The sequence below is a fragment of the Gorilla gorilla genome, chromosome 1, assembly GCF_029281585.2.
Source record: "Gorilla gorilla gorilla isolate KB3781 chromosome 1, NHGRI_mGorGor1-v2.1_pri, whole genome shotgun sequence".
NCBI classification, from domain to species: domain Eukaryota; kingdom Metazoa; phylum Chordata; class Mammalia; order Primates; family Hominidae; genus Gorilla; species Gorilla gorilla.
This window is the reverse complement of record NC_073224.2, coordinates 179305139-179332545: the sequence shown is the minus strand read 5'-3', so window position 1 is coordinate 179332545 and position 27407 is coordinate 179305139. Positions and strand designations below refer to the sequence as shown.

Sequence of the window (27407 nt, the reverse complement as noted above, 5' to 3'; positions counted from 1 at the left end):
GACCCAGAAATTGTCTTAACTCAATGCTCATAAATACAAACATTGCCCCAGAATTATACCAGTATTGGTGAATTTTCCTGAATGAAAAAGACATTATTTCTCTGGGAGACTTAAGCCATTTTAATTCTTGGACCAATTTTCTATTTAGTAGTATTTTAATCATCTTTATTTCTATCTTACTAAAATTATTTTTCATGAATATCCACTGTTTTCCATGTACATTTATTTTTGATACAGCTTTCATTCATTTTTTTTGTCCACATCAAATTAAATGAGAAAAGTTTCTGTCTTTGTAAGTTTTCTCTGGGGGCCATTATTTCCACAAAGTCTAATTTTTTTTTTTTTTTTTTTGAGACAGAGTCTTACTCTGTTGCCCAGGCTGGAGAGCAGTGGTGCAATCTTGGCTCACTGCAACTTACGCCTTCTGGGTTCAAGCAATTCTCCTGTCTCAGCCCCCCAAGTAGCTGGGATTACAGGCACGTGCCACCATGCTCAGCTAATTTTTGTATTTTTAGTAGAGATGAGGTTTCACCATATTGGCCGGGCTGGTCTCGAACTCCTGACCTCAGGTGATCTGCCCGCCTTGGCCTCCCAAAGTGCTGGGATTACAGGCGTGAGCCACTGCACCTAGGCCAGTCTAATTTTTTAATTCGATTTTGCATTTATAAATTTTTCCAAAATGATCTTTTTCACTATCAATATTTTACCAATGATTTTTTTTACCATGTCGTGCTCTAGCTTTGATGGTTTTGTTGGGTTATTTCTCCAGAAACTACTATTTCCCTAGTTGATTTTTACATTTTTCAACTTTACCAATTTTTTTCACCTCTAATACATTTAATAATGTAAAATTATAGCCATTCCCAATTTTCTGTTATTTTATTTTAATTAATAATACTTCATGTGAATTTGATGTAAAATAATGTATTTTTATTCATTTATGAAAGCAAATCAGAAACAGAAGGAGTCAAAATATCTGTAGTTAAAGTATTACAGTGTGGCAAAAACTTGCTGCTTCATTCAAATACAAACATCCCCAGAGAGGTAAGCCATCATTTAAATTTGAATATGGGAACAGTGATTTACATCATATGTTTTCCTAAGAGATGAAAATAGAAGTATTTGGCCAGGTGCGGTGGCTCACACCTGTAATCCCAGCACTTTGGGAGGCCGAGGCAGGCGGATCACGAGGTCAGGAGTTTGAAACCAGTCTGGCCAACATAGGGAAACCCCATCTCTACTAAAAAATACAAAAAATTAGCCAGACGTGGTGGTGCGCGCCTGTAATCCCAGCTACTCGGGAGGCTGAGGCAGGAGAATCTGTGAACCTGGGAGGCAGAGGTTGCAGTGAGCTGAGATTGCGCCATTGCACTCCAGCCCGGGCAACAGTGTGAGACTCCATCTCAAAAAAAAAAAAAAAAAAGAATAGAAAATAGAAGTATTCACTTCCCAGCTACCTGTCACATGACCTGGTGTCCATTCGTCCCTTTCCCCTTCTTGAGGCTTTGACTCTACAACTGGAAAAACAAAGTAGAAATGGGGGAAAAACTGTTTTGTTGTGGCATAGTTGTGGCACAAGAACGTACAGAGCCTGGAACATTTGAGGGCCTTAAAGTCATCTTAAGGGATTTGGACCTTCTCCTGGAGGAACTGGGAGCCATGTAGGGCTCTATTTGAGGATAGATGCTCAGATCTGAGATTTCAAAACGTGACTCTGGTAACTGCATAGAAAAGAGATTGAAGATGGAAAGTCAGGAAACAGGCCTCTGCAGGGCTGACTCCAGACCACAGTTTTGCATCTTCCCAATCTAAGGCAGTTGATGCCAGGCTGGTATCCCGGCCTTTATGATATAACCCTTGGCAATCTTTGCATCTACCCAGTATCCCCACCCTACCTCACCAGACTCCTCTTTGTTCTCCAAAATTTTCCATACCTCCATGCTTCCATGACCTAAGAAATTTCTTATTTCCATTATCTACCTGAGGAGCTCCTACACATTATTATTTCAAAGTTAAATAAACATTAATAACGATAATCATAATAATGAGCATTTACTGAGAATGTGCTTTACACCATTCAATGCTATTAATCTCACCAGATAACAAAACTGAGCTCTAGATAGTTTAACTAGCTTGTTCAAGGTTGCCCAACTAGTGAGCAGGGAGGCCTCTATTTCAAAAGTTCAGCTTGATGTCAGAGTTTGGATGTTCCTAATCCACACCATGCTGTTCCACCAGGAAACATCTGAGTGCTTACCATATGACATAAATTTTCACACATATTCTCATATTTAATCCCAATGGCCAGATAGTGAGGTAGGTGTCATCATTTTAATACAGAGAAAACTGAGTCTTGGTGAGTTTAAGTAACTTCCTCCAGAGCAGCAGACACTACTGGTCTGTCTAACTACAAAGACATTATACTTCCCGGTAAGTGCCTGGCTCATAGATGGTTATTGACACATATTGGTCCCTTCCCTTCCACCTGCTCTGCTATGTCCATACCCAGATCATGCTGATCACCCAAAAGTGTATCTGATCTTACGACACCTTCATCCAAAACCAGCTAGTGCCTATTCCTATTGAGGATCCAGCTTACCTGTTAATGGAGGTACCCATTGCTGTACCTTCTCACCCATATCCTCTTCCCAGTGAAGCTGTTCAGCCCACAGCCCCTGCTGCTGACATGTCCATGTTTTATATTCAGTGATTCTGCTCTTCCACTATAGCTGATTGGACCTAAAAGCAGACAATCAGACATCCTTTCTCGGAATGTCGAAATAAGGAATGCTAAGAAGTTAAGATAATGTTAGGAATGGCAGCTTCCAAGGTAGAGTCTGGCTCAGAATAATCAGGAAGAGCCAAGGGCAAGCCAGAGATGCTTCAAGCAGAAACAAAGACGATGCAAAATCCAGGTGGTAGCAAAAGAAGAATAGAGTGGATGTGCTTATGGCTAAAGCAAACGCTGAGAGGGTAGTGGGACACTGAGGCCCATGACGGAGAAGCGGGGAATCATTAGAGCTGCCTCACTTCCCAACAACTGCTCAGTTTCCATTCAAGTGTTTCCCTAAAGAAAACCTCCTTTTTTTCTCTGGTAATGAAGGTGACACTTTGTTTCTCACCACCCAAAGAGCAAAACTTAAAAAAACAAATAGCCTCCTCCTGCCACTCAGTCTTGAGGGTTTCCTGTTAAAAACCTTTGAGTCTCTAAATCCAAGACTAAGATGGGAAAAAGTCAAATGATGAGATTTAAAGCCTAATGTCCTTAAGCAAAGCCCCCACCCCAGATGCCAACCCACCCAGATCTGCTCCCACTCCCTCTGTATCCCCTCTTTGGGGTCTCCTCTGCCTGCCCCTGAGAGTTCATTTCAATCACTTTGGAGCCCAGGATGGCTGGGCTATGGGAAATCTTCCCTCTGTCTAGAACTCCTGCCATTTATCTGATCTGACCTCTCCAGACATTTAAGGTCTGCAGATCAGAAATGGATTTTTGTTATTGTTCACTGCTATTACAAATACAACTCAGCTTCAACACCCCTCTCCACATAAGGCCTGTTATCCTGCTTTCAGAGCAAGCCACAAGAAAGAAATTGTGTCTTGATTTACTTTTCCTGGATATTTCAAGTCCATTTTGTGCAGCAACCACACATACCACCTATTACTAATGAGATTTAAAAGGTGAAGTCCAGGGTGCTGGCTGTTTCCCAGCTAGTATGCATGCAGCTGGTACTACCCAGCCCCCTGGCAACATCCCGGAAGCCAAATTCCGGGGTACCTGAAGTCAGATCTCTAGATACCTGAAGCAAGATCCCTGGCAGCACCTAAGATGTGAGTCACATTGCAGAGGTTGAGCCTGCAGCTCTCTTTGCATGTATGTGTGCAGTCTGCAGCCCTGCCAGGCAATCACAGTGAGCCACTCATAGGTGTCACACTGAATTTCAGGACTCCATGGTGTTTCCTGCCTCAGCAGCAACATCAAAGCTCAGAGCAGTAGCTGTTGTGTTGACATAGGGAGTAGAAACAGGTGGAGTACCATGACAACTTGGCCCTTGCCACTGAACCTCTACATTTATTTTCAAACCATATCCCTCAACAATCCTGTAGTCATGAAAAGCTTCGCTTGGCAAAGGTAAGAATGTGAGCACATTTGGACCCAATTCCCCTGACAAAGGGTTCCCATGCACAATTTGGAAGAAAATATTCAGTGTGGCTGTGACACCAGCCAAAATGAGAAAGCCTGGTGCTGGCAACTCACCATTTTCCAAATCGCTGTGATTCTGCCTCAGTTTGAGCTTCCTGGAAAATAAGGGAGAGGGTCATGTGGAAAGGACTACTCAGCAAAAGTGCCTTATTATCTGTTGCTGTATGGCGCTCACTGCTCCTCTCCAATGCACAGACACACTCACAGGTGTACACACGTATGCTCATATCTGAAATGTGACTGAAGTACATGCAGAATGGGCCGCCGGCATGACGATGCAGCCCGAGGGGCATCTCAGAGACCTTCACTCAAAGCTGTCTTCTCCACTAGGGAGCCTCTTCTACCTCAAGTTCCTATCAATTCTAGTTCCAGCTCCACCTTGGGAGTTTAGTACTTCTACAAGAGACTAAACTTCTCTCTGGAAAAGGCAATGGAGAAGTCCCCTAGTAACTCTTTGGGAATGAATTTATCAAACCTTTCGCTCATTAAGAGTACTTGGATTAAATAGCTATGCATGCCGGGCTTAATAGTTAGGTGATGAGTTGATAGGTGCAGCAAACCACCATGACACATGTTTACCTATGTAATAAACCTGCACATCCTGCACATGTACCTCAGAACTTAAAATAAAAATAAATTTTTTTTGAAAAAAGAGTACTTGGATTTGTGAGTGGGTGAGTGAGGAAAGGCAATGAGGAAGAGAGAAAATGAGTTATTATTAATAATAAATTTTGTTCCTTTTTTCTATAACAAATGTATTACCTTCATAATTTGAAGAAAAATATAAATTGTATTAAAATTTGTTCAACCCATTATCCCCATAACTATACTCGTTTTTGTCAGGTAGCTCAAATATCCCTATTTAGATAGGCTAACATATCCTTAGCCTAACATAAGGCTTGACATCTTAGGCTGGATTCCCTTGAAAATAGATCCTGGGGCAAAAGAGATCTCTCTCTCTCTCTCTCTCTCTCTCTCTCTCTCTCTCTCTCTCTCTCTCTCTCAAGTTTATAGGATCAAATGAGGTAATGTTGGTAAAATCACGAAGCTTAGTCCCAGATAATAGATGTCCAAGAAATGGTGGTGATAGTGGTAGCAAAGGAGGAGATGATGTAATGATGGTTGTAGTAATCATCATGGATATAATTACCATTGAAATGTTATTGTTAGAATTTATTTTATCACGTTTTGATCAATATATGTCAGAATGTTAGATTTAAAGCAATCTATTTTACTCTCTTCAGTCATTTCCAATATAAACAACTATCTCATCTTCCCGATGTAGAGTTCTCCTAGCTCAATTTCCCTTTAGGAAAAACATCCAATACCGGAAATGTTTGGTAATAATAGCAGGTTCTTGTTTCTTTTCCTCTGCATCTTGTTATGTTTGACATGTCCCATTCTCTCATTCCCTCAGTTGGGAAGAGTTGCATCTATCTCTTATCCCAGTCCTGGGTGGCTTTGATTATGTAGCCATAAACTTAAGCCAATGAGAAGCAGGGAAATTAATCAGAGCAGCAGGAGTTGGTCTTTTCTCCAGGATGGAGCCAGTTCAGCAAATTACTAAGTCATTTTATGTAGTCAATCGATACAGACTGAGGACCTTATGTGTGCCAAGCCACACGCTGAGCAGTGGGGATGGGGAAATGAGTAAGGCATGTGCAGGCCATGTAGTAGGGGTGTCATGAAGGGCTGTGTAAACAAACAGGGCTAGGGAAGAGTCTCAAAGGTGGAGAAAAGATTCAGGGCCTTTTAGGAAGGGATGCATCATTGTCATAGAAGGGTCTCACTGTGAATCAAAGAGGTCTGTCTGAATCTAGCTCCATAAGAAGAGGGGATGGGAGGATCTGATGGCATCAGATCCCAACTAATCTTCTTGAAATGCAGGGTTAAGCACTAAATTTAAGTGTACTTGAGAACTAAAATCCTTAGTCAGGCCACAGGTGATGAGGGCGAGGCAGGGAGGCCATAGTCTGGGACTTATGAGGGTAACCTGGGTGCTAAACTCATCTAAGTCTTAACTAAACTTTGGTTTGGAAATAATACACTTTATACAGACCTCCTCATTCCATTCCTCTGCAAAGTCATGTTCTTGGTGAGTAGATTAGTTTGCAGTTGCCAGACCACTTTATTCCTTATATCTTTATGAGAGTTAACCCACTGCTAAGTATTTCTATGGTACTCCTGGCCCCATAACCTCTAAATTTATACTTTCTTTTGTTGTTGTTGTTGTTGTTGTTGTTTTGTTTTGTTTTGTTTGAGACAGAGTCTCACTCTGTCGCCCAGGGTGGAGTGCAGTGTCACGATCTCAGCTCACTGCAAGCTCCGCCTCCTGGGTTCACGCCATTCTCCTGCCTCAGCCTCCTGCGTAGCTGGTACTACAGGTGCCCACCACCACACCCAGCTAATTTTTTTTTTTTATTTCGGGTAGAGATGCACTTTCTCTTCTTATTCTCCTGACATCCATGATTCTGGAGGAAGTATATTGTCAGGGGAAAATATTGGTATCCATTTCGGTTAGGAATGATTTTCCTTCAATCAAGAAGTTCAGAGGTTGGCATCCAGGGCTGCCAAGGCTGTTCTATGTCTTATCAAGAACTCAAGCCCCCTCCATCATTCTTCTCTGTTATTCTGAGTGGAGTAATGCAAACACTTCACGATGATTAGGCTGTAAAAACTGCCTGTCACTGCTTAATAATGCTTGCTTCATTTTACACTACTCCTGAAATATCAGCAATGAGAGACTAATTTTTGCCAATCTCCCTAGAAATGCATAACCTCCCTGTGAAAGTAAAGCAGAAAATAGTAGTTTACTCCTTAATACAAATTGATTTCAAAAGATCATTCCTGTCTGGTAAAATGTTGGATTTTTCAATGGCACAGGAAGGAATATAGGACCATTTGGGGATGGAGAGCACTAGGGAAATTAGGTGTGTTAGAGAAGAGAGTATTTGTATGGATACGAAGAGGGACAAGCCTCTGTTAACTGCAGTGTGGAGGAGAGAGTGCTGCATAGCTGGGATACCACCTCATTCTTATGGAACCATTTTTCTTCTAGTGCCTTGAAGATTGCCATAGTACATCAGGATTCAACATTTCTAACGACACAATCTGCATCCTGAATATTTGCTTTTCTGTATATATCTAATCATTACAAACACAAAAAATTAATACTGTATGAGTCGAGGTAATGCTATCCAAACTCAAAATATATGAAAACTCAAATCCCATAAACATTTCTCCTTCAAGTGTAGTTCTCAACAGGTAATCATGATTGGTGATGGCTTTCTTCCACAGGATCATTCAGGGGCCCAGGTTCCTTCCATCTCATCGCTTCCCTACCTTCAATATGTGGCTTTCAAAGTCACTGTACTTGCTTCCACAAGTCAGAGGCAGGAGGAAAGAGCATGGAAGATCACACATGGGAGGTTTTAAAGAGTAAGGCTTGGGGGTGGCTCTTGTTACTGCCCCTCACATACCATTGGCTGGAACTCCATCAAATGGCCATACTTAGCTGCCAGTGAAACTAGGAAGTGTAGCCTGGCTCATGGTGTTGATAAAGAGGAAATGGGTTTGGTGAAGATTATTCCATCTCTGTCACAAATACCTTCTCCTTTCCAAGCATGAGACCATTCCTTTAAAAAGAGCAGCTAACACAAACATGGCCTCCCCTCAGGGAGCCTGAAGTATAGAGAAGAATAAAGAAGTTCAATAAATAATCACAAACACATGTACAAATACATACTCAAACAATAAAATTCAAACAATGCAATTGCAAATGTGATGGGAAGATAGAGTGTGAGAAGAAAATGTAATGAGTATTATGACATAGATTATAAGGGGCTAAGATGTATAGGAATAAGTTAGAATTAACTAAGTTGAGCATTAAGGTGAGCATTCCAAAGTACAGTGATATCATATGTCAGGATCATTTGTTCCATTTATTCATCTACCAAGTTAGGTGCCCACAGTGTGCTAAGTATTCTTCCAGTCTCCATGGAAGATTCCAAAATGCAGAGCTCAAACTCCTGCTGTCTAGTGGGAATACTTTGTAGAATTTATTCTGATTCATCAGGAACAAGTGCACACAAACTCACAAATAATCTTACATATTTGAGATGATTTCAAGTGTGGAAAAGGACAATTACACCACTGAGTGGTTTTCCTCCATCCATTTATTAAGCAAACGATTGAGCCCTTAGTCAGGATATCGGTTTCATCCTCTTAAAGACCAGGCATACCCAACTGGAGCACAGATTGAAAATCTGAATATATGCCATACACACAGCCCCTTCTAAGGAAATCACACCAAGCAGATTAATGTGAGTGACATATCTGTGACATCCAGAGTTCCACTCTGTTGCCCACCCCAAACTGCTTCAGATCAGGGATCAGAGCATGTGCTCATAGGCTCTAAGATAACATGGCATAAAACTGCCCAATTGTTTTATGTTTATAACATTAGTAATTTTAATAGCAATTTTAGTAGTAATATAGTAAAAATTTGATGTCAAACTTATCCAATCAGATTCCCACTCTTAGTATGACAGTTAGATTGCTTTTTTTTAGAATAAAATTCAGAGACTGTTGACTATTTACAAAAATGGAAACTTTGTCTATAGTAAGGCCTCCTACAATGTTCTGGATGGGTAGGACTTTAAAAAAAAAAAAAGAGTTCTGCACACAAAGTAATAGGAATTTTGCAGTTGTGATCTGATAAAACATGTCTGTAAGTAGGACCTGAATGTAAATACAGTGAGTGAGGACTTCCCGTGGGTAGAGAGGCTGGCAGTTTTTGAGACATCTAGTAACCTAGTTTACATTTTAGGTTGGTTTCTGTTCTCTGCTGTAATCCCTGTAGTCAACCCTAAATTTTTAGTAAGAGTCTACTACATATACATAGCTGCCTTCCATCAGTGATGCTTTGAATGAAGAAAACTCCTGTCAATAAATGGGACAGAGTGGGGAGAGGAAGGGGGGACGTCCCAAGAGGCCTAAGTATGAACTGGTTGATCAAGAATCCAAAATTTATAACAAGAAACTATAGGAGATCATAGTCACCTATGCCATGAATCCCCTTAAGTCTTCAAGAGGGCACTGGACTGCCCACTGTAGATAGGATAGGAGGTCCAAGCCACTTTATCTGGTGATTGAATTAAAAAGTGGCCTATAGAAGACCAATGCATGTCAGGCCATTGAGTTCAACTTCATAGGCACCCTGTGAAGTCCGATCCTGCTAACAGCAAAGCTGCATGTTTTCAGACAGTCATGAAGAGGAAATACTGATGACTTGGTTTAGTAGTAACACTTAAGCTCCCCCAGCAACCAAACAAGCAGTCAGAAATACAATGCTGCCTCTACTCTCCTTCTCGTCTTCTTGTTCCCAAATGTGTATGTTGTCAGATGGGTGCAGGTTGTTGTTCCACTTTTTATTTCTGGAAGAAAATGAAAAATTGCTTCTTGAAATGCAGCCAGAAAGCTTTTCTGTAATTACCAAGAAACCAGTCAATTTTATAGACAATCCAACTGATAACATATGGTCCAATACTGTTTGTTTGGTGTTTTTTTGTGTTTTTGTTTGATTTTTTGGTCATTTTCGTTTTTGTCTTTTGAGTGTTTTTGTTTGTTTGTTTTTGTGGGTTTTTATTTTTTTTTGTTTGTTTTGTTTTTTCTCTCTGAACCCAGCACAGTTTGGAGTGATATCTTAATTTATTATTATGAAAGGGACAGCAACTGGTTTTTAATGGCTACAGAATGGTGACTTGCAACCTTGGCCCAGCTGCTGTCACTGCCGTGCCGCGAGCAGACTTGTAGCATCTTTTCTCAGGGACACATCAGTGCTCCTGCCTGCTGCCTCCCTCCCTCCCAGTGGACAGGCCACCACCTGCTGCTGGCACAGCGCCGGCCCTTCAGGGAACAAATGTTCTCTTACTGCTGGGCTATAGGACAGGACAGACGCTGGATTTCAAGAGAAACAGGGAAAGGCACCCTCGGGCCGGCAGCCCCTACTCTTCCACCCATCTGCCTTCTCTGCCAAGCAGAGATCTCACTCATGGGGCTGTAGGAGAGTAGGTGTTTTGACCAGACTGTGGTCAAGACTGGTCGTCTCCTTTTCTATACCAGTCTTGCTCAAGGCTATAGTGGGCATTTATTTATTCAGGCCATAAGTATTTATTGAGCCTCTGTTATGTGCCAGGCAATTTGCTAAGTGCTGGGAGTATAGACCTCATCCTCTGCCCTTGAGAAAGTCACTGTTTAGTGGGGTGGACAAGACACACCAACCAATAAATTATGATACAACACTCAGAGTGTAATAACAGAGTGAAAAACAAAATGCACAGAGAAGGAGCATCCAAGTATCACCCAGGTATGAAACATGTGGGCTTTGGAGACAGTTAGCCTCTGTGGAAATCTCATCTTTGCCTCTTGCCACCTGTTTGACCTTGGACAATTTACTTAAGGTCTGTAAGTCCCACTGACCCATCATTAAAGGGTTATGTGAGGTAATGCGATGAAGTACTTTAACACGGCACATAGGAAAGACTCAATACATGTGGGCCACTACTAACAAATGCAATTTGTATTCAAATGCCTCCCCCAGAGATGCAGAGTGTTAGCCATTGCACCCAGGCAGGGGTTCTAGAAGCCTAGAAAGGATGGAGAAATAAGGTCAGTTAGTGGGCAACAGAGCTTAGAGTCAAAGAAGGCACCAAACATCTGTGTCCAGGGGCAAAGCTGAAGTATAAGACCAAGTTAAAAAAAAATTGACCTGGACTGTCAGACAGGAAGGTCCAATTAGAGAAGAAGAAAATAAATCCAGGGTGATAACAGAAATCGGAGATATTGGGCAAAATTAATTCCAAAAAGAGAACACAAGCAGAGGTGAAAACTTGGAGAAACAGAGACTTGAGAAGACAAAAAATTCTTCTCAGAGGAGGTGGTGTTTGATCTCAATCACAGAAGATGACTAGAAGCTTGCCAGGAAGGGAGTTTAGGAAAGGGCAATTTTTGAAGTGGGAACAGCATGAGCAAAGGCACAGGGATGTTCTGGGGAAGAGCAACAGTGTCTTAGTGGCTGGAGTGTGTGGAGTAAAGAGGAAGGAGGGGAGGCTGGAACATGGCAGGAGCCAAGACATAGTGGACTCTTGTGTGCCAGGCTAGGGGATCTAGTCTTGACCTGTAGGCCAGTGTGGCATATCAGAGTCACCTGTCAAGCTCTTACAAGGCACCAATGCTCAGGCTACACTGCCCAAGATTCTGAGTTTAACTTGTCTGAGTTAAAGCCAGCCACGGGTAGTTTTTAAATCTCCCCAGGTGATTCTAATGCGTAGTCAATTTTGCAAGCCACTGCTGTAGGCAATCAGACATCAATGAAGATTCTACTTATATGCCCAGAATGCTGTGAAGCTAAGAAAAGATAATTCATTTAATTTCAGCAAACATTATTAAGACCCACTCATCGCCAGGCCCTGTGCTAAGCCTTGTAAGTATGGAGATGAGAAGACAGGGTCCACTGCTCTCTGTTTAGCTCTTTAGAGTTTATGAATCACGTTCACCTTCACTGCCTAATCCTCCCTGGGAATGGAAAAGGAATGTGGTTGCCGTCCTTTAGGGGAAGCGGTATACATAATCAACTCAGTCATCGTGGGGCCTACCCTGAGGTCTGGCGCTGGGCTGCAGCGGAGAAAATGAATTGAGCAATCTTTTATAGAAAAAAATCAATAGCATCAGAACAGGCAGCCACATCAGCAGCTGGGGCTGGCGGGAGGGGAAAGGCAAAGGGGGAGGAAAAACGGGGCTGTCGGAGAAAACAAGGACACGTCATGTAAAGAAGAAATAGAGGTGTTGTGGAAGGAGGAAGGAAGAAGGGCCAAGCGGAGTGGGTTAGGGGACTGAGGTGGTGGTTTCCGAGAGAAGTTGGAGAAAACCATTAGATCCCTTGAGTCTTAATCCCCCTCCACTACTCAGAGCCCTGAATGTGGAGATAGGTATGCAAGAAGTTATGAGAGGGAAATTAACACCTAGCAAGTTCCTGTCACTGTGCTAGGTGTGTCACATACATTAATGTAATGTAATCCTCACTAATAAATAAGTTTACAAACGAGAAAAACAGACATCCTAAAGGTCACTAGGCTACCCACCTTATGTGAGACAGAGTTATTTATCCTTTTTTTAGGCTTAGAGAGAAACATATTGGGGAGTAGCTTTGTCAAAGAGGCACTCCAAAAATAGTTATTTTTCCAACCTCAGACCACGTGTAACACTAGTACAAGGCTCAGGGTGGGATGGAACCTCAGAGAGCATCTGCTGTGGATATGAGTGAACCCTGAACTAGGACCTAGCTCCAGACGAACCTTCACCCTTGTCAAAACACAATCATTCAGGTTACTTGAGGCAGATGAGAGAGACGGAAAAATTCCACCATGCAACCACAGAGAACATTTTTTTAGGAATCCTCAGGCACAACCTCTTCTGAGGGGAGCCCCATGGAGGGACTATGGCCTTCCCCACTGGAGTTGGGGTGCCTGCAGGGTGGGGAATGAGCTCACAACCACACACTGGGGAGAGAAACAGGCCTTGTGAGAAAGCCTTGCTGGGGAGCAGCAGGGACAATCACTGGTCACTCTGTGCCATTAAACTGCAGGACTGGGTCTCCTGTGATTGCTTTAGACATACACTCAACTCAGACAAGGTCAAGCAAAGCGGAAATTTATTGGAAGGTTACTGTGTTATCTCACACAGGTAGGAGTGTTTGCTGTGGTTTGAATGTTGTCCCCCATTCCCTTCAAATTCATAGTTGAAATCATAACCTCCAAGGGGATACTATCAGGGAGGTGAGGCTTTTGGGAGATGATTAGATCATGAGGGCCCTTACGAATGGGGTGAGCACCCTTAATAAAAGGCCTTGCCCCTTCCACCATGTGAAGACACAGCGAAAAGTTGCCATCTATGAACCAATAAGAAGGCCCTCATCAGACGCTAAATCCGCCAGTACCTTGATCTTGGACTTCTCAGCCTCTAGAACTGTGAGAAATAAATTTCTGTGGTCTGTGAGCCTCCCAGTCTAAGATATTTCGTTAGTTGACTGAACAGATTAAGATAATATTGAACAACCAAATTTCAGGAAAGGATGGTTGTAGTTGGGCCTCAGAGCAATTGAAATCTGGGTCATGAATCATAAAGACTAGTCCTATCACTTTTCTACACTTCTCTGATGGTTTCCTTGGCCATCACTGCAGACTACCTTCTGCTGCAAGGTGGGATACGTGGCCACCAATAACTCCCAAGCTTCATATTGCAGATTCGACCTCCAGAGGACGAAGTTTATTTCTTCTATTACAGCTTGAAAAATCCCACTGAAGGCATCTATGAAGGATTCTGTTTGGTTTAGCTTGGGGTGGTGCCTACCTTGCACCAATCATTAGCACCTAGAGGAGCAAGGCTATGTTTAACAACATGGCAACTCCAACTATATCTATATGAATGGAGGAAGGAGGGAAGGTTCACAACATGTATTAATCCCATGCAAAAACAATGTGCAACACTGAGAGATGAATAAGACATGGTCCTAGTCCTCAAGTTGCTCACAATAGCAATGTGGCAAATCTTCATGCCCCTTTCCTAACTGGACAAACAGTAGAGTATATTTCCCAGCCCACATGTGGTTAGGAATGGTCATGTGACTGATGTGTGACCAATGGCATGTGTGAATCATTTCCAGACCTGTTCCATTTTAATGTGCTTCTCTTCCATGTGCTTCTCCCTTTCCAGCTGAATGGAATGGAGACAACTCCCAGGTAACATAGAAGAGCCATGTGTTTAAGATTGCAGAACCACAGATGGAAGGAGCCTGACTCTCTGAATCACTGCACAGAAGAGACTCACGGACCACAAGCACGCGCACCAGGCTCTTATACTAGCAAGAAAAAGAATTTCATAGTGTTAAGCATTAAGATTTTGAGGCTTATTTACTACAGCTGCTAGGTCTGCCTTCATTAATATAGTTAGTAAACATTGCATTAACTGGAATTAACTACTTTGAGTTCCAGCTCTATGACAAACTTGCTGAATGACTTGGAGAAAATTACTTCTCTGAGTCTCCCCATTAACTGTACCTACATTGCAGGATTTTTCACTAATGAATAGAGATAATGCACGTGAATGAATGTGAATGCTAAATTATAATACTTCACAGTTTCAGGGTAGAATACTAGAAACTTGTCTCTGCCTTCCCATTTCTCAAGTATGTCAAGATATAATTTTAGTGACTTAGAAAGTTTTCAAGTATCTCATTGAAAGTCTCCTATTTAATAAATGAAGCAATGTAGGTTATAAAAATGTAGTTTTTCCCGTAGAACTCAATAAAGTTATTTTCACTTTAATTTTTTTAAATAAATGGCACTTAAACATGTTTTATATCCTGCATTAGCATTAGACGAAAAATAGCTTGCTCACCACTGATATTATCAAGCTTCATTAACATCTTGAAGAAATGAAGGCTGAATTAGGGGAAATTTTACAACTTTGCCCTTAGTAATTGGCAGATAGCCTTAAACCTGCAATTTCTGACTCCAAGTTAGCATGCCTCCCCATTCTCTGTAGTTCTTCTCAGCCAGGGTACTCATAGCTGCCACAGCCACTACATAGGTTCACATGAAGCTATGGTTATGGGCTCATTCTCAGTTGATCCTTCTCTCTACCTTCACCAGAGGGCTTTGAGTGGAGATTCATGTACCCTGTGATATCAATAATTTCACACTGTGTTCTTCTCAACTCCCTAGGAGCCATTTGTGTTTGAGTTGTTTGTTTGTTTGATTGATTTGGATTTCTGTTTTTTGGTTTGTTTTTGTTTGTTTTTGAGATGGGGGTCTCACTGTGTCACCCAGGCTGGAGTGCAGTGGTGTGATCTTGGCTCACTGCAACCTCCCCCTCCCAAGCTCAAGTCATCTTCCCACCTCAACTTCCCAAGTAGGTGAAACCACAGGCACGGCACGTGCCACCACGCCCAGATAATTTTTTTGTATTTTTGGTAGAGACAGGGTTTCTCCATGTTGCCCAGGCTAGTATTGAACTCCTGAGCTCAGATGATCTACCTGTCTTGGCCTCCCAAAGTGCTGGGATTACAGGTGTGAGCCAACACATCCAGCCTGTGTTTGAGTTTTGAGTTTCACCACTAGTTTAACTAGAGCAGCACTGACTTTATCTACTTTACATATTGAACTCCTGGATAAGATTTCCTTTGAACAAAAAGTTTCCTAATTAAAAAGATTTTTTTGAAAGCCAATGAACCAGAAAACTGAACTTTGAGGTCACAATGTGATGGCAAAGGAGACAAGAAATTCATTTTCTAATTCCAAGTCTGATACTAACTCATATGACTTTAAGCAAGTATTTCTCTTTAAAGCTTCAGTTTCCTTTCTGTAAAATGGAAAGTTAAACAACAGGAGAGCTTACATCCACAGGGCAAGGCAGCTTAGGGTATGTATTCCGCATTGGAGGTGGAGGCAGGGGAGGTGGGAGGTGACTAACTATGAGAGGAAGAGTAAAACCCCAGATAAAGAGGTTTTAACTTTATTGAAAGTACTCATTGAGCTACAGCTACGTGCCAAGTATTCTACAAAGCATTTGAGAATAAAACATGGAACCAAACAGATAGCATGTATACAGTACCAGATCTGACAGTGAGGGGTGTCAATCACAAGAACTAGAGGCTGTCAGTCAGAAAGGGGATAGCACCAGGAGAAGAACAAAAGGTTCTTTGTTTGAAGTTTTTTTTCTTTTCCCAAAAAAAATTCAATCATGGTCTCCTTTACAGAATCCTAACTCCCTCTCCCACCCTTTCAGCCAAGTCTTCTGAATCAGTTCCCTTAATTATTCATTACGTATTCATTTGTCATTTATATAGCATATATTTAGTGAATTCCTCCTATATCCAGCATCCTGTACCAGGCGCTGAGGATCGGAGATGAGTTAAATTTGATACCAGCCCTCAGGATGCTCATGATTTATCGTGAAGACTTGTAAAACACTTTCAATGCAAGGAGGGACACAGGAGTGAGGGTGGAGGAATCACCAGTGGTCCTTCTCCATTCCTTAGGGGACGTCAGATTCCTTTACCCCTCCCCTACCTCTCTGCACCTCACCTACGCCTTTTGGATGCACTCCCTTTTGCTGAATCAACAATATTAGGCACAGACATCTGCACTGAGGAAATAATGAGGGCACCAGAAGGTCACTGCAAATAGAAGGCAGTTATGTTGTTTCATGATTTAAAGTACTGAATGGTACATTTATTTCCATTAACTGCAATGAGATGGTGTTCACGTGGGTGATAACAGTAGGATTTTCATGACATCATTTTAGCCTATCTGGTTATACAAACTTCTGGGTTTCCTGAGTATCGAATCTTCCTGAAACATTGAAGAATAAAGGATATTCTGTACTTTATCTTCCTTTACTGTCCTTCACCTGATCTTTTTTTAGTTATAGACAAAGTCGTCCTTATTTTTTAATCTTTCAGGTAAGAAATATTTACTGAGCCCTAGTGCATTCCAGCCACTGTGTATTTTACAGACATATAAATGAAAAAAGAAATGGTCCCTGATCTCAAAGACCTAACAGTCTCATGAGAAAAACAACAAAGATGATTAAGTTCAATGTGATTAGTGCTATATTAGAAGCAAGAGTAGTGACAATGAGAATTCCAAGAGAGGATCATACCACCAGATGGGAGGTTCTATAAAAGCTTGCTAGGAAAGAAAGCTTATCTGAGTCAGGAGTAAAGATTCATGGCTAGTCAAGTAAATGGAGGTTGGAAAGGTGTCCAGGCAGATGGGAGTTTGGGCGGTTTTTCCTCCTGAAGCTACTGCCCCAGTGAACTATCCAAATTAGATGTGCTAATAATGTTCAGGAATTCAACATGCCACATGGACTTGTGAGTCAGAGATTTTACTCTCCTTTTTTGGTCTGTGTCTTCACCTACTCAGGCATGATTGTAAAGTTGAAATGAGAAAAAAAAAGTGGATGATGTGCTCCCTACAGTCTCCGGCATCAGTCTGTTCTCGTAAATGATGTTGGGGGTAAGGGGAGGATGCATAAGGGTAGGTGAAGTGTGTGGATCGGAGAGGAGTGCCCTGGGCATATCTTTGTAGGACTTAACTTATCTAATATAATGAAGTGTCTATCTCCCATTTGTTCTCCGAGATCCATTCCCAACCCCTCATCACCAGCTCTGTGCCCTTGGAGCCTGACCTGTTTGGACTTTACCAAAGGGCTCCCTCTCTGATTTCCAGTTGAGTCAAGCAATGGAGGGCACTGTAGGAGACCAGAGAGAAGGAAAGTGAGGTCAATCTTGCTCCTTTGCATTCATCTCAGACTGCTGCATCCTTGGCATAAGGGCGCATCTCCTGCCAGATGGTCTTCTCCATAACATGTTCTGTCTCTAGATTCTGTTAACTGTTCCCTCCCATTGTGTCTCACACACAAGGTTAAAAATAGAGAGCTGTTGTTGGCCCAAGGGCATTGCACTATCCTTGAGGTTTCCATACAACATCCCTATACCTTTATAATGAATCCTTCAATTTTTCTTTAATCACCCAGTTTGAGTCTGCATTCCTTCTGAAATTTTAACAGACACATATTCTGTAAGCCCTGCAAAGAGATTCCAAATAAATCTACGGACACTGGAATTAATAAAGGGGTGAATGTATTTCCTCTAGGCTAGCATTTACATTGTTAGGAGCATACCCAGAAGCTAAACCAGCTGAGGAGGAGGCTCTCCTTCCTATGTCCTCTTCCCATTAAGCTGAGCAAATTGAGAACAGTGACCAAATTTTATTTATCTTTCAATCTGTACCCTCAACATCTAGCTCAAAAACTGGGATACAGAATCTATGTTCAATATGTGTGTGTTGACTGGGTTTCCACTCATTGAGCTACAGCTATGTGCCAAGCATTGTGCAAAGCATTTGCGAATATAATATGGAACCAGATAGGATGTGTATAGTACAGTGAGGGGTGTCAATCACAAAAAAAACAAGAGGCTGTCCGTCAGAAAGGGGATAGCACCAGGAGAAGAATAAAAGGTTCTTTGTTTGAAGTTTTTCTTTTTTCCTCAAAACTCAATCATGGTCTTCCTTACAGAATCCTAACTCCCTCTCCCACCCTTTCAGCCAAGTCTTCTGAATTGGTGGTAGAGGAAGAATCAAGTCATTCCCTCACTTATTCATTCACTCATTCATTTGTCATTTATATAGCATATACTTACTGAACTCCTCCTACATCCAGCATCTTGTACGAGGCACTGAGGATAGGAGATGAGTTAAATTTGATACCAGCCCTCAGGATGCTCATGGTCTATCGGGAAGACTTGTAAAGCACTTGCAATGCAAGGAGGGACACAGGAGTGAGGATGGAGGAATCACCAGTGGTCTTTCTCCATTCCTCAGCAGACATCAGATTGAATGGGTTTCCAATCCAGTATACTGGAAAAGACGAGGGAAATATAAATGTAATGGCACATCTGTATTTGCTGCCCTCTCCACACTCACACACATGCATACACACTAACGCCGTAATTATGACGTTTTATAAAACATTCCAAAATTCATTTACTTGGTCATTCCAATCTTGATTAAAATAACATACCTCTGGCAGTCTACAGGAAGAAATTCTTCTTCACCTCGTGGGATCAGGACCCAAAACTACCCCATAATGGAGACGGGATGGAAACCCTGTTATTAAATCAAGGGCCTCAGTGCCAGATGGAAGCTTGGAGGCCTTGCGCATGGCTCAGCCCTGCAAGCTGCTGGCTGCTCTTCTGGACACTGTCAAGGGCAGGAGATCCTCTTCCTTGGGCTGCAGAGCCCTCTATGGTTGTTCAGCCCTTACTGATAGGATGGGCTCCCTCAAGCTAACTCAAAATCTGCCTCCCTGTAACTTCTGTCTCTAAGAAGCAAACATTCTCTTGACTGATACTGCAGGGCCCCAAGATAACTGCTTTGAACAAACTTCCTGACTTTAAATATTGGTAGAGTAAGCCATGGCCTAAGAGGTGTGATTTGGAGAGGACCAGGAGGATTGTGTGTCTGAGAGGACCTTCTCTGTCCCTCAATCCCATCTCCCACCACCTGTGAAGACTTCAGTTTTAATCACAGCTAGGGGTGCAGACTTGCACTTAGGGAGGCCCCTTAGAAACAGACATAGCTCATTGTAAATTTCTCTAAGGGAAGAACTGTGTCTTCCATGTGTTTTGTTTTATGACCAGACATTGAGAGTAAATTGCTGAGAGACTAGAGGAGAGTCAGATGAGGCAGAATCTCACAGGAGGAGGAGGTCCTCCCATGGACACCATGAAAAAAGAAGGTATCTGGAAAAAAGGAACAGCATTTGCAGAAGCCCAGAGGAGGGGAAAGACTCCAGCTTATTCAGGCACCGCAGTTGTAGGTGAGATTGTGGAGGGCCTGCAGGAAGAGGTAAGCCATGGGCTGAAGTGGAAGCAGAGCCAACTCTGCCACTGCCTCGGAGCTATGACCTTGGGCAAGTCACTTTACCACTCTCTGAAATGAGAAAGATGGGGGGAGCTATCTCGTTTCTAAAGGCCTTCCTGTTCCATAAATCAACCATTCTAAAAATGCCTCACATTTCTGTAGCTCTTCACAGCTCATAAAGTACATTACCTTATTTCATTCTGCAGCACTGAAGGCAAAACTTGGCAGAATTCAGAGTTGACCTTACTCTTTTCTGATGACTTTTCAACACAAATGCAAAACTCAGGGCATCCCCATGTTTTTGCTTCTGAACCAACCCCTCAAGTAACCTAGCACCCCCTTTGCTCAGTACACACAGACACACACACACACACAACACACACACAGACACACACACATACACACACACACAACACACACAGACACACACACATACATACACACACACAGAGTTTCTTAAGGACAAAATAATTTGTTTTTAAAAGAGTTCTTATATTTAAATTTCAAAAAGTGTCCTGCTGCCCCTCCCCTACCCCAACCCTAATTAAAATGTTAAAACAGTCAAGGTCACTTCTAGTGCCTGGAGGGTAGGCAAGTCAAACTCCTAACCCTGGAAGCCCTGAGTGGTTTGGGAATTCAATAACATTCCTTATTACAGAGTCTAAATCCTGGGTATTAAGAAAGGGATTTCTAATAGGGATAGATGAGGAGAATGGGATCAGGGAGCACTTAGCTTCCTCAATCTAGGGTTTAAAATTGTATAATTAATCTGAATGGGACTTAATAAGTGAGACTATATCGTCATGGGAGATGCTGGAAAGTTACTATTAGTGTAGATCTGATGCTGCCCAACAGAGAGATCTAGAACAAGTTAACTAACTTCTCTGGGTCTGTTTTCTTATCTATAAAATTAGGGACTCGATTAAACAACCAATGAAATACCTTTCCATTTATTATTTCTTCATTTATTCAATGCACATTAACTAATAAACTACCTTGTGTCAGACATTGTGAAAGGCACTGATACAGAACAAAAAAATGTTAATTAAAATTAACTGTGTGTGTGGGGGTGCCTATGCACATGTATGTGTGCATGAGCCCACATGAGAGAGAGACCACTCCATGCCCTCAGAGCTCACATTTTGGTTGGCAAGATAGATGGCGCGAAGAAATAAAGGCAGTAAAAAATCCTTTTGTGCAATGATAATCACCGATACAAAGAAAGCACAAAGGAAAGAATGCTTCCTGGTGAAAGAATCAGGGAATCTTTAGAGACTGAGTGATGCTTAAGCTGGATCTAAAGGTGAATAAGGCAGAGGGAGGCATTGCATCAACAGGAAGGAGAGCAAATGAAGATAGGCTTAGGGAAAAAGAATGAATTTGTAATGCTTAGAAGCCAGAGTGATGAGAAAGGGTAGAGGTAGCAAGAGATGCAAGCAGGAGCCCGACCGTGAAAAGCCAAGTCAGCCCGGCTAACATGATGAAGAATCACTCAATGTTGTAAACAAGGGAGCCACATGATCAGCTCTACATTCAGTAAATGTCACCCTGGTTGCCATAGGGAGTATAGACTGGAGCAGGGAAAAACAGGGGACAGGACCTCACTGAGGAAATGAAAATCACCCCATTATACTAGGGGAGATAGAGTCTGAACTAAGGCAGCATCCTTAGTTGCCTGGAGATGAAGAGGAAGAGGAACGTGTAAATTTAGTAGCTTTTCAGGGACTGCTATGTGTGATTCATTTATTCAGCAATCATTTACATGGTTTTTTACTATGTGCCAGGCACTGTTCTAAGCACTTAGAAATATTAACTCATTTAATCACCACACTACACCTATGAAGTTGGAACTTCTATAATCCCCATATGATGGATGAGATAAATGACACACAGAGAGGTTAAGTGCCATAGCCAGTGAACACGTAGTCTCCACCTCGGGTCTATGCTATTAACCACTAACACTATGCAGCCAAGAGTGAGTCCCAAATTTCTTGCAGAGTTGCCTGTTGTATAGATGGACGTGTCATTTACTTCTTGAAAGGAAAGAGTCAAGTTTCTCTGGGAGCTGTAAATCAAGGCACCTGTGACATTATGGTGGAAAAGCCCAGCAGGAATTGGTCAATTGAGTATGGAGCAGAGGAAATAGTTTTGGGCTGGAGATCTAGATTTGGAAGTCATCAGTGTACAGATAGCAACTGTCACCAAGGGGGTGCCTAGACTGCCCACCGCTGTCACTGGTGTAGTTCATGTGAAATGGCAGGATGGTATTCTTCATGTTTCACCCCCGGTCCTGATTGCATGTCAGGAGCTGCTCCTAGGGTATGTGTGTCATTGTGTTAGTTGTGAACTAGCTCTTGTCAAAGAATATGGCTATTTTCATTCAGTCACCATGTTTGAAGGATTATAGAAATACTTTGAAATACACAAAAATAATAAGCAATTGAGCTGCTGACAGGAAATAAGACTTTGATAGAGAAACTATAGAAAGGAACTAAGGCAGATAAAACCTCTATCAAGCTTTGATTTCATGAAGTCCTGCTTAGTAATCCTACTTTTTAATATTTTAGAACCTAAAGGTAATAATTGGTACAAAACATTGGAACTATAATTTGGTCACGCTGGTTCTGTATTTACATTTCTTTCATTAAAAATTTAGTCAAAATGAATAACTGAAGAAAGAGAGGAGCTTAAAAACTTTCGCAACTATGAGTTAAAGATTGGAAACTGGTCTACTGAATAATGACTACACCCATTTAAAAACTATGGTGTTTTGTTTTATTTTTGGAGCTCAAAAACATCTGACAGGATTTCATGGAAAGCAAAGATAAGGCTCACTGGCTGCAGGCAAGCCACCTCATTCACATGCAGCTCAGTTACTCTTTGGTAAAAACCAATAAACTTGTTAAGTTTTTATTATGTGCTAGGCATTGGGCTGTATGTGTTCTATCCATTGACTCATTAAAATCTCACAACTGCAAGGCAAGGGCAAAATTATTGCCTTCATTTTAAGAATGAGAAAGCCACATTTCAGGGAGGGGAATTCGCCTGCCTAAACTCGTTCAGTGAATAAATGACAAAACTGAGAACCCCACCAACTGTACCAAGTCCACACTCAGTTTGGGCAGTAATCAAAGCATCCAGAACTCCAGAGCCCAGCCATTTCCTCAATGCCAATATTATTTCCCTTGCTTTCTGGAAGGCCTGCCAAGTATTCTTCCACTGCTCAATTTTATCCATCCTTCTTGACAACATCTCAGGTCTCACCTCCCCACCGACTCCAGCCCAGACTGACATCATTTTTTGCCCTTTCCTGACTTGGCTGCACCACACACACTGGTATTTGGGGCTGTGGACTTCCTATGGTTAAGAGCTGCTTTCTTTGCAACATTGCAAGCCTTTTTCAATCTACTCTTAAAACCCCCTGAAATGTAGGTCTAACTCAAGTTATTTAATAAATTTTGCCAAATTAACTGAAAAGAGATTGCTGAGAGTCTCTGATGGAGCCCGCCATACACAGCACCCATCTTGTTGTCTTGAGTCCTGAACAAATTGGGAAATAAGAAAAAGAGAAGCAGATGAAGGTCAAAAAATCAACTTTAGTGACTGTACTGATAGATTGGAGGAGGACACCAGCATGAGAACCAAAATGCAAACACCAAAATCAAGAACCCAGCAATTTAGTCTCAGTTATAGCCAGGGTGGGGGTGAGGGACCTGGTCAGATAGCACACACAGCATGACTTAGCAGAGTGGAAATTAGCTGCAGGAGAGTGGTCCTGCTCCTTCCCAAGAGGAAAAAAAAAAAAAAACAGATCATCCCTAGTTATTCTTGCCTCATGTTTTCATCAAGTCTTGCCACCTGTCCTGGGACACAGCAATTCCATATGAAAGGAGACTAAGAATGTTCATAGGGTAAGGTAAAGGGGAAAAGTGGGCCCTTCTAGAACAAAGGGTTGGGTAGTTCACCAATTTTTCATTCTACTCTACGTTTATTGAGTGCATATGAATGAAGAATAACAGTATCCTCTACAAAACTTCTGAGAGTACCTGAAAAATATTAAAGGCTCAATCATTATAATCATAATTGTAATTGTAACAAAAATATATTGAGCACTTACTATACACTAGGAATTAGACTGTTTTGATTCCTTATAACTACCATATTTGACACTATTAGTACTCCCATTATACAGATGAGAATAACCAAAATTAAATAACATTTCCAAGGTCTCACATGAACTAAACAGCACAGTCAAAACTCACATTCAATTTTTCTACCTCTATAAGCTCTTAGTGATGACAGCACATAAGTAGCCATTCCCATTTCTGCCTACAAGATAAATAATTCCAAGTCATATAGCATTTACTTATAATGCTCATGTATATAGCACATTGACTCTTGTAAAATATGGTTCCCAGAAGCTGTTAACCTTTTATTCTTAACTTCTACTAAAGTGATGATCAATGTCAACAGCAAATATACATGCATGTGGAATAGTGGCTGTCATTATATCATGGTAAGTGGTATATACTTGGAGTCCAAAAACCCAGGCTTGAAAAGCAGTTCAGACATTTACTGGCCATGACAGGCTATTTTGAAGAAATTACTTAACATCTCATATCTATTTTTTAATGGGATAATAAAATTTAGCCCATGATACTGTCATGAGGACTGAATTGAATGGTCTATTTAAAGCGCATAGCACAAATTCTGGCACATAGTAAATATGTTAGAAAGTATTACTAAGAGGAAGGCAAAGGGCAAGAGGAATGAAGGAGAAGAGGAAGGGCCATCCAATCTCTACCTTGGCAGTGTTTTCACTGGCTAAGAATTGAGTGAAGAAAAGGGGGAGGAAGGAGGAAGGAAGTAGAAGCTACAGCAAGAAGGCATATATGTAAGCTGTTTATGCGAGCACTGACGGCATTGCAATAGCAGGAACCACTGTATCTCCTGTGATTAGAGGAGTGTGTATTCAGAGCAGAACTCCAGAATTGCATGTGAGACATGCGATGAGACGAATATTGCCGCAAAGTCATCCTAGACCTGTGCTATTTATCAAAGACTTTACTTGACTCTCCATCTGACCTAAATTATGGCACCTTTTTTCCATAACGAAGAAGTTGATGTCACAGAAGAACTCAATTCCCTCCTCCATCACCACCGCCTGATGTCAACAACCCCCTTCATGTGAATCTGCCAGTGACTGCTGTGAGCAGAATACTCAAAGTCTTCTGTCTTCAGTTTCCTCAGCTGTAAAATACAGGGCTTCCCATAGCAGCTCCTCAAGGAGTGTGGCAGGAATATGACAACCATCCCATGTAAGCCATGTTCAGCAGATTCAAGGACCTCCCTTATACATGCAGTCCCTCATTCTGCACACTTCACACTCATTCTTCTTCTTTCCTGTAATGTAGGAGTAAGCTTCTGTGTAAAGTGACAAGCTCATACTGTTTTACTATGGTTAATTTGTTCCAATTCTTTCTACTTTATTATAATTTTTTCTGTTGTAGTTGAGTTTAGGTTAATAATGCACAATATTTTTTCTCAATTTATAAACACTATAGGTGTTTAAATATATTTTTTCTAATTTGATGTATGAATTGTATTAATATCTGACTTTGCAGTGTTTTATGGCTATAATATTTTGGGTTTTTTTAATTTAAATTTTTATTTTTAATTTTTGTGGGTACCTAGTCAGTGTATATCTTTATGGAATACATGAGATGTTTTGATACAGGCATGCAATGTGTAATAATCGTATCACGGAGAATGGGGTATCCATCTCCTCAAGTATTCATCCTTTGTGTTACAAACAATCCAATTATACTTTTAGTTATTTTCAAATGTACAATTAAGTGATTGACTATAGTCTCCCTGTTGTGGTATCAAATAGTAGGTCTTATCCAGTCTTTTTAACTATTTATTTTTGTACCCATTAAACACCACCATCTCCCCCCACCTCACTTCCCGATACCCTTTCCCAGCCTCTGGTAACCATCCTTCTACTCTGTATGTCCATGAGTTTCATTGTTTTGATTTTTAGGCCCCACAAATAAGTGAGAACATGTAATGTTAGTCTTTCTGTGCTGGGCTTATTTCACTTAACATAATTATCTCCAATTCCATCCACGTACTTGCAGAATCTCATTCTTTTTTGTGGCTGAAGAGTACTCTGTTTTGTATATGTACCACATTTTCTTTAGCCATTCATCCATGGATGGGCATTTGGTTGTTTCCATATCTTAGCCATTGTGAACAGTGCTGCAACAAATATGGGAGTGCAGTTATCTCTTTGATATGATTTGGCTGTGTTCCCACCCAAATCTCATCTTGAATTGCAGTTCCCATAATTCCCAGGTATCATGGGATGGATCTGGAGGGAGGTAATTGAAACATGGGGGTGGGTCTTTCCCATGCTGTTCTCATGATAGTGAATACATCCCACAAGATCTGATAGTTTTATAAAGGAGAGTTCTACTACACAAGCTCTCCTGCCTGCTGCCATGTAAGATGTGACTTGGCTCCTCATCTGCCTTCAGCCATAATTGTGAGGCCTCCCAGACATGTGGAACTGTAAGTCAATTAAACCTCTTTCCTTTATAAATTACACAGTTTTAGGTATGTCTTTATTAGCAACCTTAGGACAGACTAATACAGTAAATTGGTACTGGATAGTGGGGCATTGCTGTAAAGATACCTGAAAATGTGGAAGCTACTTTGGAGCTGGGTAACAGGCAGAGATTGGAACAGTTTGGAGGGCTCAAAAGACAGGAAGATGTGGGAAAGTTTGGAACTTCCCAGAGACTCGCTGAATAGCTTTGACCAAAAGCTGATAGTGATATGAACAATGAAGTCCAGGCTGAGGTGGTCTCAGACGGAGATGAGGAACTTGTTGAGAACTGGAGTAAAGGTCACTCTTGCTATGCAAAGAGATTGGCATCATTGTGCCTCTGCCCTAAAGGTCTGTGGAACTTTGAACTTGAGAGATATGATTTAGGGTATCTGGCTGAAGAAATTTCTAACCTGCAAAGTGTTCAAGAGGAAGCAGAGCATAAAAGTTTGGAAATTTGCAGCCTGATGATGCAATAGAAATAAAAACCCCATTTTTCTGAGGAGACATTCAAGCTTGCTGCATAAATTTTCATAAGTAATGAGGAGCCAGACAATGGTGAAAATGTCTCCAGGGCATGTCAGAGACTTTCATGGAAGCCCCTGCCATCACAGATCAGGAGAACTAGAAGGGAAAAATGGTTTCCTGGGCCGAGTCCAGGCCCCCTTGCTGTGTGCAGCCTAGGGACTTGGTGCCCTGCATCCCAGCCACTCTAGCCATGGCTAAAAGGGGCCAAGCTCAGGCTGTGGCTTCAGAGAGTGCAAGCCCCAAGCCTTGGCAGCTTCCACATGGTGTTGGGCCTGCAGGTGCACAGAAGACAAGAATTAAGGTTTGGAAACCTCCACCTAGATTTCAGAGGATGTATGGAAATGCCTGGATATTCAGGAAGAGGTGTGCTGCAGAGGAGGAGCCCTCATGGAGAACCTCTGCTAGGGCACTGTGGAAGGGGAATGTGGGGTAGCCCCTGCACAGAGTCCCCATTGGGGCACTGCCTGGTGGAGCTGTGAGAAGAGGGCCACTGTCCTCCAGATCCCAGAATGGTAGATCCACCAACAGGTTGCACTGTGCCCCTGGAAAAGCCACAGACACTCAACACCAGCCCATGAAG

The 27407-nt window shown here is 41.8% G+C and overlaps 1 long non-coding RNA gene across 1 annotated transcript in view; it reads right to left on the bottom strand.

Moving 5' to 3' along the window:
• Positions 1-938: 938 nt before the first annotated feature.
• LOC129526666 (uncharacterized) overlaps positions 939-27407 on the bottom strand; it is a 208796-nt gene continuing 182327 nt past the window's right edge. The window contains exons 4-7 of the long non-coding RNA XR_008671383.2: positions 18468-18684; positions 4256-4296; positions 2600-2739; positions 939-1721 (exon numbers count right to left, since the gene is read on the bottom strand). This is a non-coding gene — a long non-coding RNA (uncharacterized lncRNA). The remainder of the gene's footprint in view (positions 1722-2599; positions 2740-4255; positions 4297-18467; positions 18685-27407) is intronic.